The sequence below is a fragment of the Protopterus annectens genome, chromosome 10.part0 (genome assembly GCF_019279795.1).
Source record: "Protopterus annectens isolate FY-2018-M chromosome 10.part0, PAN1.0, whole genome shotgun sequence".
NCBI classification, from domain to species: Eukaryota; Metazoa; Chordata; order Ceratodontiformes; family Protopteridae; genus Protopterus; species Protopterus annectens.
The window spans coordinates 1,579,514,487-1,579,529,948 of record NC_056744.1 but is presented as its reverse complement, the minus strand read 5'-3'; the positions used below and the strand labels follow the sequence as shown (position 1 = coordinate 1,579,529,948).

General features: G+C 44.5%; 1 protein-coding gene across 1 annotated transcript in view; it reads right to left on the bottom strand.

Annotated features, from left to right (window-relative positions):
- Window positions 1-15,462, bottom strand: part of SETD1A (SET domain containing 1A, histone lysine methyltransferase) — a 1,410,167-nt gene that overhangs the window by 941,284 nt on the left and 453,421 nt on the right. The window lies entirely within an intron of this gene.

Here is a 15,462-nt window from a genome sequence, read left to right as displayed (position 1 = left end):
GGGGGTGGTGGTGGTGGTCGTCTAGATGATGTTTTCAGGAAGCCGTGTATGACAGCCCTGGCAAACCCTGCCCTGGCCTTGGAGATATGGTCTAATTTGTAGTGTTTGGTAAAGCTCTGCACTGAGGACCAAGTGGCTGCCTCAAGAAAGGAGTTAGTGTCTAACCCCTTGAAAAAGGCTCCATTGATCTGATGGAGTGGGCTTTGACATTGCCCTGTAAGGTCTTTCCATGGTGTAGGTAGCAGAAGGAAATGGCCTTGAAGAGACGGACTGAAATGGTCCGTTTGCTCACAGCTCTCACAGGTCTCTGGGATGGAAGGAGACAAACGGTCGGATTTCTTAAAAGGTTTGGTTTTATGAAGATAAAACCTAAGTTGTCTGTGGACGTCCAGGGAATGAAGTACTCTCTCTCTATCCCCCTTCGGATTAGGGAAGAGGGTAGGCAAATGGATGGTCTAGTTTAAGGATAGGTAATTCACTACTTTAGGAGTGACTGACAGGTTAGTCCTGAGAGTCACTTCTAGACCAGGGAACAGCAGGCCTGGAGGATTTCCTGAAACTGAATCTTGGATGGGTAGTTCCTCTGGAACTTGGGAACAGGCGAAACCAGGATATGTTTCCAGGTGGAAGATTAGAAATGGTGTAGCCATAACGGCTTGCAATTCTGAGACCCTTCTGGCTGAGGTCAGGGCTACCAGTAAAACAGTTTTCCATGTGCAAAACTTTATGGGAGCTTTCTCTGCGGTCTCAAAGGGGCTAGTGTGAGTTTTTCTAATACACAGTTAAGGTCCCAGAGGGAAGGGGAAGTTTCCTGGGTGGTCTCAAGTGCAGCACACCTTGAGGAACAGGGAGTCTAGATGCAAGGGGAGGCTCTAGAGGAAGGCAGGCAGAGATAGCAGACAAATGTGCTTTCACAGAGGAGTATGGCAGCCATGTCTGCATAAGTTCACACAGGTAAGACAGGATCAGAGGAATATCTATCTTTTGTGACACCAAATGGAAACCTCTTTCATTTAGAGAGATAGGATTTCCTAGTGTTAGGTTTCCTGGCCTCCTGCAGGACAGTGAGCGTATCCTCGTTGTATAGATGTCTGAATGGGATCAGAATCCTATCAGTCACTAGGTGAGGTGCAAGGATTTCCACTGTGGGTGTATCCTACTCCCCTTATTCTGTGTGATCAGGTCCACCAAAGGGGGTAACCTGTGTTGACTGCCCCTGGACAGGTGAAGAAGAGGGAACCAGTGCTGGCTTTTGGGCGAGTCCTGCTGAATTTTCAGCAGGACCATTTGCATTACTGGGAAGGGGGAAATGCATACAGGAATTTCCCCTTCCAGGTCATTCAGAAGGCATCTGTTGCTAGTGCCTTGGGGTCTGGGTGTGCTGTCTGTTTACAGGGGAGGTGAACAGGTCTATCGCTGGAATACCCCACTTGTGGACCATAGTCAGGAAGACACCTCTTTTGCAGCATCCATCCGTGGTTGTCTGAGGTGGTTCTGTAGGTTAGGTAATCTGCCTGGATCTTGTGCAGGGGTGGGATGTAGGCTGCCTGGAGAGTGATCTCCTGTGCAGTAGCCAGTTCCCACATCCACAGAGCTAGTCTGCATAAAAGGTAGGATTTGGTCCCTCCCTGCTTGTTGAGATACCACAGAACTGTGGTGTTGTCTGTGAATATCTTTAGAGGGCCCTGCTCTAGGTATGTCTGGAAGACCTGTAGAGCCAGAAGAATGGCCCTCATTTCTCTCACATTTATGTGATCTTGTCAGAGTCTGTTTGTCCACAAACCTTGTACCTTCCTTGTCCCCAGAGTCGCTCCCCAGCCCAGGTCTGAGGCATCTGTGTACATGGTTTAGGACGGAGAAATGACTGCAGAGGCAGACTTGGGTTTTGGACCACCTAAGCCATCCACCATCTCAGCTCCTGATGTAGGCAGGGGAGCAACGGGATTCTGAATGCCAGTGGGTGGGAGTGTTGGGTCCACACTGACTGGAGGTACCACTGAAGTTTCCTCATGTACATCCTTGCTAGGGGCAACATGGGGATGGTAGCTGCCATGTATCCTAGAAGTCTGAGGAACTGCCTTGCAGTCAGTTCTGTTGATTCTATAGCAGAAATGAGGTGGTTTTGAAGGGATACTACCTTTTCTGCTGGAAGAAAGGTCTTCATGAGGTCTGTTCTGATTTTGCAACCCAGGAAGACAATATCCTGTGTGGGTTGAGTTGGGATTTTGGGAAACTGATCAAGAACCCTAGGAACTGGAGGATAACCAGAAGATCCTGGGAATGGCTTTGAAGAGTTTCCCTGTCTTTTGTCTGGACTAGGAGGTCATCTAGGTAAGGGGAATATCCAAATTCCCTTTTCCCTGCAGAAGATGATGACCAGAGCAAGGCATTTTGTGAATATCCTGGGTGCAGTAGAAAGCCCAAAGGGCAAGGCACAGAACTGAAAGTGATATGGGCCTGCCAGGAACCTCAGGTATTTTCTGAAGGTGGGCTTTATAGGTATGTGAAGGTAAGCACCCTTTATGTCCAGGGTTACGATGAACCCTTGCAGAAGGATGAGAGGAAAGAGAGTGGGTAGAGGAAGCATCCTGAAAGTAGGCACCTTTAGGAAGGGGTTGAGGTGAGAAAGGCCTAGAATTGGCCTCCATGGACCTTCCTTTCTGGGAACCAAAAAAATTCTGGAACAGAATCCTTTCCTTTTTGCTTGTGCCAGAACTGGCTCTATGGTGCCCTGAAATAGTAGGGTTTGTAGAACCTGATGGAGGGGTAGTTGACTCGGGGGAGGCTGTGGGATGCCAAACCTTGATGGGGATGTGATCCACAACATGAAGTAGCCGTCCTGTAGGACGGACAGGACCCATTTGGCTGTGATAATGAGTGACCATGCAGGGAGACAGTGAGAGAGATAGTTAGAAAGAGGGGTGGGATGAGGGGGGTGACATTTTGGCAGGCAGACATTAACTGCCTTATCAGGAAAGAGAGGATTTTGGCTGGATGACTGAGACAACCTAGTCTGAGGAGGCTGTCTTCTAGTGGGTCTTCTAGACCAGGGAACAGCAGGCCTGGAGGATTTCCTGAAACTGAATCTTGGATGGGTAGTTCCTCTGGAACTTGGGAACAGGCGAAACCAGGATATGTTTCAAGTCATGCAATTCTTTACCTTTCTGTTGTAAAGATTCGAAAAGGTCAGCCACTTTTTCACCAAACAAAGGTGCTGAGTGGTCCAGAGGTGCGTCCAGCAGTTTGGCCCTAAAGTCATCTGGGAGAGGCTGTAGTCGTAGCCATGAGTATCTTCTTAATATTGAAGGTGATGCAGATGACCTGGCTGAGGCTTCAGCTGCATCCTAGCTACACCTCAGGGAGTGTCTATTGATTTGAGAGATGAATGCCATCAGGGAAGACAGGGAGGCTTTGGCTGTACAGTCAGGGATGTCTTCTAACTCTTTAGAGGCTTTGTCCAGAACAGCTAAAGAGTATTTGGTCATACGTGTTTGGTAGTTTGTGGCTCTAAATGAGAGGGTGGCCGAAGTATAAATTTTCTTTCCCAACCTCTCCATTGTCTTGTTGTCTTTATCAGCTGGGAGGATAGTAATGGTAGGCAGAAGTTTGGAAGCCCTCTCCGTAGAGATGAAAATAGTGGCAGGGTCAGCAGGAGGGCACTTAAGGAGAAATTTTTCCATGTCAGGAACTTTATACAATCTGTCTGCTCTCTGAGGAGCCGGAGGTTGGGAGTCTGGGCTAGTGGAGGCTGAGGCAAAAGCATCTAGAAAAGCAGGTTGTATGGGAGGAAAAGCAGAAGGACTGGGAGTGCCCATTTGGAGAAGGTCATAGAACCTTTTCTGAACATCGGACATATCCAAGTATTGCCACTTAAAGTGGTCTTTCATTTATTAATAGTTTCCCAAAATGTAAGATCCTCTACAGGGGAGTTCGGTTCAATACAGTCCTCCTCAGGAGAACCATATCCCAAGGGGGATGAGATCTGGGAGGAGTAGGAAAGAGAATTCTCAGAGGCATCAGACAATTCCTCTTCCTCAAGCTGCTCTACCTTCCTTTCCTGCGTTGGAGGCCTGGGACTGAGCAGGGGAGGAGCAGTGGCAGAGGGTTCTGCCGAAGGCCTATGGACCATGAAGGCACTGAATAAGCTCTGGCTGAAGGCGTGCCAATCAGGCATGCTTTCAGAGGTACGAGTGAGGTGTCTTGTCTTTTGTTTTTTCTTCTGGCTAAGAATAGGCCTAGGGTCACTGATGGGGAGAGTGGAGGCGGCATGTGGTGAACTCCAACCAAAAGCTGGTAGTCACCCCCAGTCACAGAAGGCAAACGGTAATCCAGCAGGCATGTTGTGTCCGAGATTTTGCAGCTTCCTCAGAGGAGAGGTACCCGCTATCTGCTGCAGCGGATGCCGGAGTCAATCAGTCATAATGGTATCGGCTACAGACTGAAATACAGCAGACAGAGGGAAGAAGGAGAAGTAGGCTAAGTAAGCCTTGGCTTCCTCCATTCATTTCAGACGGGGTGTTGGGCACAGCCTCCATTCCTAACATTAACTGTTTCAAGGACTGATTTTCCAAGTACAGGTTTAGGGCTTGCAAATAGCGGCGTAAGGTCTCCGGGACAAACGAATGGCAAATGGCACAATTCTCATGGTCGTGTTCCCTGTCCAAACAAAAGAGACACTGGTCACGCGTGTCTTTGTGGGAAATCTGTCGACTGTACTTGCCCTTATCGGAGGACATTAACAGACTATAATTAAACAAAAAAAAAGACTGAAAGAATCCCCAATGGGGTATTTAACCAAGTCTTTTTTGATGCAATGTCCATGAGAAGCAGGAGCACCATACCTCCCAACCGTCGCAAATTACTTGTTTTTACCAAGTTTTGGGGTCCAAATGATGGGTGCCACGATTCCTGAGTGACACCATAATTTCTGTATTTTTCCACTTTATTTTTTACATTTCGCGCCGTTTTGGCTGACATCATCCCGTGCGCGATGGCGTCAGTACCGGTGCTACCAGCCTATCAGAACTAAGCTCTGCACACATTTCTGTTCAAATGCTGCAAGCAGGGTTCTGTTCAAATGCCCAAATGCTGCTGCTTTCGTTCAAATCTTCTGCAGTTTGGATTTTAAGGGAACGGGAGGAAGGGCTGAAACTTCAAATGCTGCTGCTTTCGTTCGAACGGAATGAACGTTATGTGGAGCGGGCTTCTGTGGAATGAGCCTGTCAATTTACGGTAATGGAAACTTCAAATGCTGCTGCCAAATGGAATTTAAGTGTGTGTCTGTGGAATGAGCCTGTCAGTTAAAGGCAAAGGAAGCTTCAAATGCTGCTGCCAAACGGATTTTAAGTGTGTGCGTCTGTGGAATAAGCCTGTCAGTTTAAGGTGACAGAAACTTCAAATGCTGCCAAATGGATTTTAAGTGTGTGTGTGTGTGTGTGTGTGTGTGTGTGTGTAAGTAGACTTTTATGATGGAAATGTTCTGAATTGGGCAATTTTGTCATTACTGGTTCATGCATTGTTTCGTCTACTGAAAAAATGTTCAAAACACTACATTTAAAGTGTGCTGTACTATACAAGGAATATAATTTAGCAATTTTCTAAGTTTATAAGATCAGTATTTGAAATGTGTCGCTATTTTGGGGCTGTATACCCCCATTATTGGCTTGTCCAGGTTTTTTGTGCCAAGAGGTTGAGAATTATGGTGAGAAGAAAGAACTAGATTCTCTAAATGATATAGCCATTTAAGTTTCAGTCTTCCTATCTTTTGGGAAACAAGCTGCTGATTTGGCATAGTGGCATGTTGCACTGACTGCAGTGCACAGAGCCCTGTGTTCAAGACATGCCAGTGAAATGGGTAGTGGTAACACAACATTTTATTCTAGCAACTTTACAAAATTATACAAGCAATGTTTAAAATGTATCCCTGGTTTTTGGCCCTTTGTCCCCCCCCCCCCCCCCCCAAAAAAAAAAAACAAAACGTAAATTGAAAATAAGTGTAAGAAGCTGTGCAAGATGCCTATGCCTTACACTACTGTAATTCTATTTTTATATGTATATTGTGTGTGTAGAAGTAGACTTTTACAATGGAAATGTTCTGAATTGGGCAGTTTTGTCATTACTGTTTCATGCATTTCGTTTCATTGCCTACTGAAAAAGTGTTCAAACAATAAATTTAAAAAGTGCTCTAACGAGTGTGCTGTATTATACAAGGAATATAATTTACTAAAGTCAGGATGGTGTATCAAAGAAAACATGTATGTTTCTTGTTTTGTGTGCTAGGGGCCAGTGATTTGAAAACAACCCAAAGGTAATCTTTATCCACCACTGGCCAGATGCATTTTCTTTGGATGTGGTGTAGGTTTCAATGCTATTTTAATGAATGTGAGTTTCAAGGGCAGAGAAGTTTTAATGCCAAGTCTATTTTCATTGTGACAGTATTACTTTGTTTAACAGATGTCTATTGGTGTTTGTCCATTGTGCTGTAAAGTATAAAATAAAATCCAAACAATCATTGCAAAAGTAAAGCAGTATGCACATATTATTGTTTATGGTAAATGGGGCAAAACAGACAAGTAACGGGGACAATGGAATGGCTGCAGGGGGACTCTGGTGCCATATTTTGGTTGTCTGTTCTTCAGATTGCACGAAAGTTGGTATCCCACAATTCCAATGGAGTGGGTGGGGTTACATAGTTATGTATGCAAATTTGATGTTAAACAGAGTACAGATTTGTACCTATTTTTCATGGGTCTTGTCCAGATTTTTGATGTTTCAAGGTTGAGAGGTATGAGGAGCACCTGGCGTACGACTGGCGGCTGAAAAGTTCTGAGGGCTGGTGTGTGCAGACATCACTTTTATGGCCCACATTCCTGCTACAACATCAGACATCTGACGCACCTAGAGGGACTGAAAATCTTTAGAAACCTGTCTGGAAGAACTGGAGAGGAAGAAGGGTAAACCCACATGTAGAATACTGCAACACTGGAATAGAAGGACATCAAAGGAACAACCCAATGTCACACGAGTGAGTAAAGTCACCAATGACAGTCTTTCCTGCAGAATTCTAAAATCAAAATTTGGTGAGACATGGGTAGTTCCCTGCATGGACCACTGAGTGAATAGTAGCCACTGTAGAATTCTCATGTGCAGACGTGCTAATGGAATCAGGGTTACTGCAGCTGCCATGGTTCCCAATACTTTGAGGACTGTTCTTGCTTGTTCTTTTTTCTTGGAAAGAAGGTTTAGGAACTGACGTCATAGGACTTGAACCCTTTCGGAGGGAAATTTTGCCATCATGTTTGTTGTATGTAGATCTGCTCCTATAAAAACGATATGCTGAGATAGCAATAAGGCAGATTTCCATAGTTTATTGTGGTTCCTAGGTGACAGCAGAGATGTAAAGTGGCGTCTCTCACTTTGGATAGTAGATGCACTGTAGTGGTGGTGGTTAGGGGCCAGTCATCTAGGTACAGAAACACTCTGAATCCTAGGCATCTCAAATGAGCCACTACTACTGCCATATACTTGATGAACACTCTCAGGGATGTAGTGATGTCAAAGGGCAGAGCTTGGAACTGGTAGTGACTAGCTGAAAGCGCAAATGACTCCTGGATCGCCTGGCCATTTTTATGTGATAGTATGCATCCTGGAGGACTACAGAGCACATCCAATCGTCTCATCCCAGAAAAGGAAGCACTGACTGCAGTGTTACCATCTGGAACATTGACTTTCTTACTGATTTGTTTAATTTGCAGAGATCCAGGATGCGTCTTCCAATCCCCTGTTTTCTTTGGAACTAAAAAGAACCTTGAGTAAGTTCTGGATCCTATTTGATCAGCCGGGACTGCTTGGATGACTTTTGTCTAGCAACTTTTGTATTTTTAGAGTTGCCTGATCCCTTTGACTGAGTGGAACATCCAGGATTTTTTTTATGTTTGGGACAGGGAAGGAAAAGGGTGAGTAACCTCTGGATAAGATACTTTGTACCCATTTGTTTTTTGTTATTGTTAGCAAAGCTTCTGGGTATAAATATAGGTGGCCCCAACTGCCTCCAGAGATCGACAGGAGGGCCTCCTTTCAGGAGCACTGAAAGGGCTTACAAAGGAAAGATTCCCTGTCAACCTGGTTTTGCAGACCACCTCTGCCGTGTGGTCGGTGTCTTCCATTAGCACTTCCCCCTCTGCCCATGGGGGAAGAATCACCACGTGTGTTCTGGAAAACAATGTGGGATTTTCGAAACCACATTTTTCCTCCTTTCTGACCCTTTGAGTAAGGTCTGGTAGGTAGGGAAAAACAAGACTCCAACGGTTGAGAGACTCTTTCCTTCTTGTTCACGCCTGGTTAGTGTGTCTTTGACTTTTGGCCGGAACAAAGATGAGCCATCAGAAGGGGCATTCACAAAAGAAGACTTAAAGGGTTCAACAAAGTCACACAAGCACATCCAAGAATGTCTCCTTAGGGAAATTCCTGAACCCACTGACCTGCTTGCTCCATCCGCTGCATAAGAAATAAGCCTCATGGAGGAGTTGACCACTGATGTTAAAGGTGGAAAGCTGAGAGGAAACTTTGCCTGATACCCCTTCAGCTACTGAACCTTGCAACGGTATCTCCTAGCTCTTTCAGGTAGTAAAATGAGTCAGAAAATTCAGCAATCTGAGAGCAAAAGTCGCTGAAGAGAAGATGCGCTTTCCATACCTGTCCATCATACAAGAGTCTTTCTTCGTCGGATGGACAGAAGAGGACGGCTCTGAAAGTTCCTTTCTGGTGGCTGCCGCCACCACCATTGCATCTACTGGGACTCCCTTGATAAATTCTTTGTCTGTAGGTGAAGTGATGAATTTGTTTGGCTGTCGAGGAATGGGTTCCACTGAGTCTGGAGACTCCCACACCTTCTGACAAACTAACTGTATCAACTCAAAGGGTGGAGACACCCAAGTGGAGGAAGGGTGAAACCCAAAAGCCTTCAGGTATACGGACTCCTCCTCAAAAGGGTTGATGGGCTTCCAGCCGCCTCTCTAGTTTAGTATTTCCAGGATGTCCACAAAGGAGACATCCTCAGAGGGTGACTGAGGGGACTCATCCAAATCAAGGTCTGTATTCGAAGTGATGGACTCCTCTGGGGAGTCTAAATGCTTCCTCTTACATAGCCTCTCCGGGGGACCTCTTCAGAAGGATATTCTGGAGAGGTTTTGGGAGGGGGGGGGTCACCAATGGGGCATCTTGAAGACCTAGGGTCTTGGGTCTCTGTGGATGCAGTGATACCAAGATAGATCACAGTGTCTTTGGGGGAATAATGTCCCAACCCAAGAGTGGACCTGTCTGTGGAGAAAGCACTTTCCTCATCACCTCAAAAGCCCCCCTCCCCTGGTCTGAAAAGACTCCTGGTTCCAAAAAAACAGAGGAAATCCCCAGAACCAAGTGGGTTGGCTCAGAGGCTGAGGTAGAAGCTGAGCTCACCCGAGCCGATGCCTAGAGAGGCAAGTTTGGATCAGACAACTATCCAATCTTACTCCCCTTCCCAAACCCAACTGGAGAGTGCCGGCTCCTAAAGTCATCACGTTCGGATGGAAAAGAGTATGTTGGAGCAATAGCCATAACCAAAGATCCTGTAATAGGTCTCTGTTTAGACGGTTCCACTACAATCAGATCTGGACATTTTGGATCCCAGATCCGGGACTAGATCAAAGGAGAATCGATGGAGAAAGGGTAGGCTTGATCGGTTCCGAAGTCCGCTGGGTTGTATCCGACAAGAGTTTGGCGAGTGCCAGTGCCCTCAATAGCCTCTGCACCACACAATCCACATCATCATTGAACAGGCTCCTGGAAGATCGAGTGGAGGGTGCAGGACATCTGGAAGACTGCAATAAAGGAGACCTTAAAGTGGGAGATACCAGTTCCAATTCAGGGGACTGGCTCCGCAATTGAAACTCCAATGGCACCGAAACAGAAGGAGCCGAGGTAGAAGGCTTCTCGGGCCCATCAGCCTTCGGGTCCAAAGAAGAAGCTTTAGGTAACTTTTTTGATGGCTCCAACTGAGTGCTCGAGGATGAGGACCTTTTCCCTGTGTGCCAGATTTCGAAGAAGGGGAATGGCTCAACTTTAAAGGACCCTGACCTTGTTCAATAGCTTCTGAAAAAGGAGTCTTCCAAACAAGTCATTCAGAATGAGTTTTTTCTCTCTCTAACAACACCCTTTGACTAAAGGGGTGACAAATAACACAGGACTCCTGAAGGTGAACCACTTTGAGGCAGTAGACACAAATGGTATGTCCATCAGTTATGGACTTTTTGGCTGCACTTTACACAGTTTTTAAACCCAGAGGGTTTAGCTTCCTTAGAATCTTTGGAAGACATGACTTAACAACTATAGTGAAAACCAGAGAAAAAAATATAACTATATAAAATTCACTACTACTACTTTTAAACAACTCTTTTTTTTTTTTTTTTTTTTTTTTAAACAAGTACAGCAGTGATCAGCCAAAACACACAGGAAAGGCACTCTAATTAAAATGGGCAAAGGCAGCTCTCCAACTTAGAGTTACCCTTGAGAAATTTAAAGAGGAAAACACAGGGAAAAAGTCCTCTAACTTAAACGGGCTAAGACAGTTCTCTAACAAAAAAACTGAAGCAGCAAAACAAACTAAATAAATAAAAACGCTGGCAGACAGTTTCACAGGCACAAATCACTAAGGTGATGATAAACCAAAGGTGTATTTAATGATAAAAATCCACAAGATTTCCTGATGAAGTTAACACTTGTTTAACGAAAGCGCTCACATTTTATTTGTTTTTCTTGTGGATTTTTATCATTAAATACACCTTTGGTTTATCATCACTCAAGTGATTTGTGCCTGTGAAACTCTGCCTGCCAGCATTTTTATTTATACAGTTCTCTAACAAACTAACTAGCCTGCACTTAAGGGAAGAAAAACCTTCTAACTAAAACGGGCTTTCTAGATTTATGTTTAAAGCTGGGATAGGGGAAGAAAGGCCTAATGGAAAAAAACGACTGTCAACAGCAAAAAGTACAGAAACAAGAAAGGCCATAGCCAAAACAAGCCCAACAACAACCATCACCTAAAGCATAGCATCATGAGAAACTACAGTGGGGAAGGAGGGAAATTGGACTGCAGCAATGTGGATCTTTGAACATCTTCTTCATCTCACATTAGACTTAGAATAAAGAGGAAGGTGGTAATGTTTAGAAAAGTATGCACTGAACTCAGCAGTAGCCCTAGTGGAATGAGGCCTGATTCAATCTCCTTACCATGATGGGAATAACAGAAAGAAATACAAAACCCAATCCATTTAGAAATAGTTTGTTTTGAAACAGGAAACAAACAACTGCTGAGACTGTCTGAACTCCCTGGTTCTGCTCAAATAAAACTGTCTGTGAATATCCAAAGTATGCAAAATTTTCTCCCCTTTATTTTGGGGATTTGCATAAAAAGTAGGCAAATGAATAGTTTGGTTTAAGGCCACACTAGAAACCACTTTAGGCATAAATGAAGGATTAGTGCATAAAGATACCCTATCCTTATGAAAAATCAGGAAAGGCTCCACTGCCATGAGGGCCTGTAATTCAGAAACCCTTCTTGCAGAGGTAATGGCCAACAAAAAAGCAGTTTTCCATGACAAATACTTTAACTCTGCAGTAGCTGCAGGCTCAAAAGGTTGTAGAGTAAGTTTTTCCAACACAAAATTGAGATCCCAAGCAGGAGTAGGAGCTCTACGTGGGGGTCTTATATTCTTTGCCCTCTAAGAAAATGCTTAAACAAAGGATGAGAGAATAAAGGAGGGTCACAATCATAGTGAGCAGAAATGGCTGCAGCATGGACCTTTATCGAGGAGAAAGACAAACCCTTGTCCAATAACTCAGTAAGATATTGAAGAGCAACACTTAAATCAGGTTTGGAGACATCAAAGTCCTTTCTTTGCTCCAAATAAAAATCTCCTCCATTTATCAGAGTAAACTTTCCTGGTACTAGGCCTCCTGGCCTCCAAAATAACATTCAAAACTTGTTGTGGAAGCTGAGACCCTCCAGAGTCTAAAACAGAATATGCCAGGCTGTTAGATGCAGAGACTGAATCTTGACATTGAGGAAGTGACTGTCCTCTTGTGACAAAGAATCAAAGGCAGAGGCCATGGAGGTTCTCGTACTAAACTCCTCAGTAGTGGGTACCAGTGTTGTCGAGGCCAATCGGTGCTATCAAAATCATGGTTGGCTTGTCTTGTCTGGCCTTCAAAAGTACCTTGGGAAGAAGAGGCAGAGGTGGAAAGGCATATACATGCAGATTGTTCCAACTGAATGATAGCCACCTTCCAAGCTGTGGGATGAAACATTTTGTGCAAAACTTTGGCAACTGGTAATTTAGTGGAAACAGATCTATGTCTGGAGTTCCCCATAACACTGTCAACTGTTGGAATACATGAGGATCGAGGATCCACTATTTGTCTGCTCAAGACATCTGCTAAGGAGTTCTGTGCTCCTGGTAGAAACCTTGCCTGAAGATTGAGGTGTAGATTGAGAGCAGTTTCCCACAGAATCATCGCTTGCCTGCAAAGAGGGTAAGAATGGGTTCCCCTGCTTGTTGATGTACCACATGACAGTAGTGTTGTCTGTTTGAATCAACACCTGCCCTGGGTGAAGTAAATCTTTGAAAGCCATCAATGCAAACTGGATTGCTAACATTTCCTTCAAGTTGATATGCAAATGTTGGAGTTTGACAGGCCACGTGTTTTGCACCCATTTTCCATTGAGGTGTGCACCCGAGGCATCTGTCGTTAGAATCTGACTTGTTTAGGTGACATTCGGTATTATCTGAATGACAGTGTCTAGATCTTGGCAGGGGATCAAAGGCCATCTGGGAAAGCTGTATTCATCTCACACCCAGAAAGCACATGTCCTGAGAGGGTACTAGACTGGACTTTGTTCCTGATAGGAACATGCAGGTAAGCCTCTTTGAGATCCAGAGTAACCATCCAGTGATCTTTTCCCAACAGAGGTAAAAGTTGTTGTAAAGTCAGCATCTTGAACTTTGGAATGTCGTTGAGGATAGATAAATCCAAAATTGGTCTCGGAACTAGAAACAGGCGAGAATAAAATCCTAGGCCCACTTCTGACAGAGGAACGGAGGCATGGTATGGAAATAGAACTTGTAACCTCGGTTTATAATGTCCAATACCCATTTGTCCTGGGTGACTAAATGCCAATTTTGCTTGAAAAACTTTCCTCCCAAAGGAGCTGCCAGGCAAGAAGAATCTGGCAGCTGAAAATGCAGGTCATTGGGCCTGTTGGACTGGCCCCTGCCCTCACCAGCAGATTTAGACTGAGAATCAGAAGACCAATTTCTACTAAACTTTGGAGGTTGTACCTGCAAATAATCTTTAACAGTCTGCATAGACTTAGCCTTGTCTTCCATTTTCTTTAAGACTGACTCCACAGGAGGACCAAACAAAACTTCAGATTGTAAAGGGGCATCCAGAATTCTAGACTGCTTACCCACCTGTTCAGAAACATGCACTATATCCTGCAATTCTTTACACTCTATGCCCTCTGCCAAAGCATCCACTTTAGATCTTAGCTGAGAAAGGAGGAAATTCTGATACTTCAACATATGAAACTGGCAGTTCAAAGGTATACCTTCTTACCCCATCTATCAAAGCTCTAGCTTCCTTATCCAGAGGAAGGCCCCTGACTAATAGTTTCTGGGTCGGACTCTTATAAAGATATTTATGAGCCTCAGGCACCCTGTAATACCTGTCCGGTTTAACTGGAGCAGGAGGCACAGAATCTGGATTACATCTGAAACAACATCGGTAAAACAAGAACTCCCTAAGTCTCTTCCGTGAATCAGAGTAATCCTGTCCTTCCCACTTAAAATGCTCCCTCATGGAATGCAGAGTTTCTGAAAATGAAAAATCCTCTGGAGGAGAAGCAGAAGGAGTGGAATCCTCTGCATCAGAATCAGAATAAGGACGGAAATCTTGAATGTCTTCAGCAGAAGACTCTGAATCATCTGAGGCCTGCTCCAAACTTTCCAACTCTGGCTCCATCCTGGGCCTCTTATCAGGAGGGGGCATAGAACCTCTAATTGAAGTAATCAAATCCTCTGCCATTTTAAGCATGTGCTTTTTAGGCACAGACCCTGAAGAACCAGAACTGACACCAGAGGAAGGCAAAACAGACCTGCCCTTAGAAGGAGCCTTAGAAACAGTAACAGAAGGCCTAACCACCTTAGGCATAGAAGGGAGAATAGTAACCTGAGAGGCCCCTTCAGCCTGACCTGCCTCCTGAGAGGCCACATCATGTAAAATGAAAGTTTCCCCCTGGGACTCAACAGAAACTTCAGCGGATCCACCTGTTCAGCTGTAGCTTCTAAAGATCCGATGTAATCATCCTGCCTAGGCTTTAAAGATTTGTCTAACATCCGGCATATTATAATTACACCTCTTGCCAAAGACTAACCTCCCAAACAAGGAATACAAAGCGAGTGGTAATCCCTATGCAGTATCTGTTTCCCACAAGAAATACAATTATTCACTTTTCTGACATCCGTAAGTAACTGAGGCAAGAAAAACAAAAATCGGTCTGAAACTCCGAAAAATTTCAGCGCTGCTTCTGCATCGGACCATGCGCTGATGTCAGATCTAGGGTATTCGGGCCGACCGAGGACAGCGGACTACCCATAAGTAAGGACTGCAGCAATGTGAGATGAAGAACATCAGCAGCAGAAAAAAGCGGAACATAGACAATTCACTCAGTAACAATTAGCTGGAATACATTAGACTGAAAAAAGTCTAATCATTTTTTAAAATATAAAGCAGAAAAAAACTACTTATCCAGAGCCAGTAGGAAGAGCACCCGATCTTGTTTAGCAATAAACGAGATCTGGGGAGCTCTTGTAGTACATCATGGGGTAGGGTTTTAGCCGCACGAGCAAGGGAAAGACCTTGAGCTTTGTCTAAGGCAGAGTCGGAACAGAGGATCGCTTCCGGACCCAACCTGCTAAGAATGAAGGTGAGATAGGATATCATCATATCAACAGTTAATAACCTTTTACCTGCACTAGACAGAGGTGAAATATTAATGCAGTTGAGTTTGCTACTGTGTAAGCTTTAAAATGACATTTTTTAAAACTTTGTAAATAGCATGGTTTTGGAATTACTGATGCAAATATGAACAAGGAATATTTGATGCCTAGATGCATCAGTAAGAGTTGACCAAAGATGAACCTAGAGGCATCACTCGCATGTAATGAGTTAACAGGGCTATTCTCTGCAGTAGCAGCTATGGTTCTGTGCTGATTAGGCCAAGTAGCAGAGGGTACTTAAACTAACTAGCCTGTACTTAAGGGAAGAAAAACCTTCTAACTAAAATGGGCTTTCTAGATTTAAGTTTAAGGCTATCAGTATTACTCTTCGCCCCTTTTCTCTTATCGTTAGCAATACCGTGGGGAGCAG